Source organism: Octodon degus, unplaced genomic scaffold, assembly GCF_000260255.1.
Source record: "Octodon degus isolate 3935 unplaced genomic scaffold, OctDeg1.0 scaffold00080, whole genome shotgun sequence".
NCBI classification, from domain to species: Eukaryota; Metazoa; Chordata; class Mammalia; order Rodentia; family Octodontidae; genus Octodon; species Octodon degus.
In genome coordinates this window covers 6,776,542-6,780,044 of record NW_004524656.1, presented here as the reverse complement: position 1 = coordinate 6,780,044, position 3,503 = coordinate 6,776,542, and the positions used below count along the sequence as shown (strand labels likewise).

The 3,503-nt window shown below is 42.0% G+C and overlaps 1 protein-coding gene across 1 annotated transcript in view; it reads left to right on the top strand.

The window, feature by feature from the left end:
* The window catches only part of Arcn1 (archain 1), a 33,565-nt gene that overhangs the window by 369 nt on the left and 29,693 nt on the right, over positions 1 to 3,503 (top strand). The window lies entirely within an intron of this gene.

The following is a 3,503-nucleotide window of genomic DNA, read 5'->3' as shown; positions in this document are numbered from 1 at the left end:
GCCCCGCCGCGGCTGCCGTCGGCCGCCGGCTCCCCGCGCGCTTCGGGTCGGCGGGCCGGGGCTCTCGCGGGAGGTGCGCGTCCTGCTGTCACCGGCTCGTCGTTCGTCTGCTGGAGAGGAGGAAATGGAGGCCCAGAAGGGAAGGAGAAGCTGCTGACGCCCATTCATTGGACCCGGGCGGGCGTCCCCGAAGCCTTCCACGGCTGCTGGGCTTCGGCGGGCGCGTGTGCCGGGAGCCGCGTAGTGCGGGAACACGCGAGCGGGGTGCGGAGCGCGCGGGTCCTGTCGCCCAGGAACCGGCGTGAGGGCGCAGTGGGCAGTGTATGTGGCATATGGGAGTCAGGTGTCTCGGAGGAGGGAGGCCGAGGGTGAGCCCCGCTTGCAGAGCCTTCGGATGCATTTTTATGTACTCATCCGTTATAAAGATAGCAAAAATTAACGTAGGTGGGGTAAGAGAAAACAGCTGTTCTCAGTAGGGTTTACTTGATTTATCCCTGTGGCTTGTGGGTAGTCGTAAAGTAGAAGAAAGTTTCAGTGGAGCTAGTGGTTTTTTTTTAAGTGCAGTTTGGGACCCTCGAATCTTTTGTTGAGTCTTTCCTTCTTTCTTTTTTGTTTTTAGTAGATACTTTGATTTAAAGCGTCTTGGATTATAAGAAGTGACAATAATCAGTGCCCATCCTGATTAACAGTCCCTTAGATGAGAACTTGAATTGTGGGGAATTCATGCTTAGGCTGTAAAGGTGTTTTTTCAAAGGCCGGCCGAATAGCTCAGAAGATTAGAGTCTGCTTAGGCAGACACGGGGGTCCGAAGTTCTATCCGGGCCCGCTGAGGTGGCGATTGAGGCTGGGTAAGGTGGTGCCCCTTATCCAGCAGCTGGGAGGCTGTAAACAGGAGGATCACTGCGAGTCCAGTCTACATAGTGAGACCCTGTAGACCCTGTATTTAATGAAAAATAAATAAAGGTGTTTTTTCAGTTCCGGTATATGAGTTATCCTAAGTAGATTTGCCCCCTAAAAATTTTGTGTTACATGTAAAAGTTACAAAACCTTTTTCTGTTTTCAAAACCATTAGGAGGTGCAATATTTGAATAGTGATTTATGAAACGTGCGTTTCCTTTAGCACTCTGGATAGTGCATTTTAAAGTACATAAGGGAATGCCGGCCAGTTAGTTGAGGGGATTAAAGTACCTGTTTAGGCGGATGCAGAGGTGATTGAGACTGGGTGTGGCACACGCCTGTAATCCCAGTGCTTGGTTTGGGAGGCTGAAAACACAATCACTAGGAGTCCGATTTGTGTAGTGAGACTCTATAGACCCTGTAGTAAATACATTAAAAAATAAAGCATATAATAATTTTGTTTTGGTATCAGGAATCAAACTCAGGACCTTGCACTTGGCCAGGCAAGCAATTGTACCACTGAGCAATATCCCTGGCATATGATAATTTTGATAGCAAAGTCAAAGCCTTTTATTATGTAGACTGAATATAAGTGTTTTTAAAAATCTCAGAATTCCTAGAACTTATTGATTAATTTATTGATAATCAAGGAATGGTAAAGCTCTAGGTGTTGAGTGATATGCATAAAATGTATTTTTTTTTTTTTTTTTTTTTTTTTTTTTTTTGTGGAACAGGAGATTGAACTCAGGCACTTGTGCTTGCCAGGGAAGCGCTTATTCCACTGAGCCATCTCCCTGGCCCCTAAAATATATGTTTTGCCTGCTTTTTTGATGTGTACAGATATGTGCAGTTCTATTACATGTTTCTGAATTATTAGGGACTTGGCATGATCCAAGGGTGGATCATGAGCACCAATTTCTGTGCTCTGGAGAACATTTTATCTCACCATGTTCTTTTGTATAATGTTTTTGGGTCCTGTTCCATTACTCCATATAAGAGATTACTCCGTACTTCATATAAGAGATATGAGTACAATGGAGATCTCCAAATAGGTTGAAATTCTGTTAAAAGTTAGATTGAAACTTGTAAAAGTTGATTTTTTTTCCTTGACTTTATATAGTTTCTAAACATCTAGAAAAGATGAGAACTTTACACTGAATAATCATGTAGCTATTAACTAGGTTCTGTAATTATATATATTTACTACTAGAGATTGAACTCTAGTCTTTTGCAGAGTTCCATCCCAGGTACCCAATTAAAAAGTTTTAGGGCTGGCTAAATAGCTCAGTGGATTAAAGTGCCTGCAAGCAGGTGCATGGGCCGGTTCGATTCCCAGGCCTGCCATGCTGGTCCCGCCCCCGCCCCCAGGGTACTGGGACAGCACTTGAAACTGGGTGTGGTGGTATGTACCTGTAATACCAGCACTTGGGAGGCTGCAAACAGGAGAATCACTACAAGTCCACTCTAGTAGTGAGACCCTGAACACCCTGTAGACCCTTCCCTAAAATACAAAAAAAAAAAAAAAAAGAGCATCTACATTGCCTGGGCTGACTGGGCTGGGTTTAAGTTTATGAACCTCCAGCCTCAGAATCCCAGAGTGCTGGGATTTATGGGTGTGCACCACAAGACTGGACTTCTTTGGCTTTAGTTATTGAAGTGGGTGCAAAATATCCTGAATTGCAGAGTAGATAAGTAAATGAACAAATGTAGAAACAAATGGTTTATGATCACTTCATTGTAGGAGGAAACCTTTATTTTTCGAGACAGGTTCTTTCTATATAGTTCAGGCTAATTTTCTGCAAACCAGTGAGAAAGAATGTTATTTTCTTAACATTTGTCACATATCATTAATGTTATTTTCCTTACTGAACTCATAAATTTGATACTAAAGTGTCACAGTGGCAACCATCTATAAAATTTTTGCCTATCTACAGGTTACCTTTCTTATTTACCAGGAATAGACAGTAAATTTGTTGTGATCACATGAAATATAAATGATCACGGTAAGTTCAGTTCCCCAGAATCATTAGTTATAAGGAAACTAGATTTGCAATGTCACGTATATGTGTTTGTATATATATTTTTGTAGTGATAGGATTTACACCAGGGGCACTCTACCACTGAGTTATATCCCCAACCTTTTTTATTTGTATTTTTAGATAGGGCCTTGCTACGTTGCCCAGGCAGGCCTGGAACTGGTGATCCACCTGCCTCAGCCTCCCGAGTAGCTGTGGTTTTAAGTGTGGGTCACCCCCACCCAGCCAGATGAGGGTTTGTGTGACTAGTGTACACATAGTGAAGGAAAAACTCAGATCCTACATAGTAATCACAGGTCCCATTAGGGGATTATTGCTTATTTCTGTTTTTTCATATACAACACAGCAGCTACATGGCTATTGTATTCTTTGTGTATCTTTTTTATTGTTGTATATCAAGGAATGAGTTTTCATTTATCATCTACTTATGTCTTTATATAGGAAGCTCACTGCAGTAACATTTCACAAGATTTTGTTTTAGAACAAAGGTGATGGATTTAAAATTCTGAATTCATTAATTTCTAAGCTTCAGGTTTTTTTTTTAAACTGTTATTTATTTATTTATTTTTT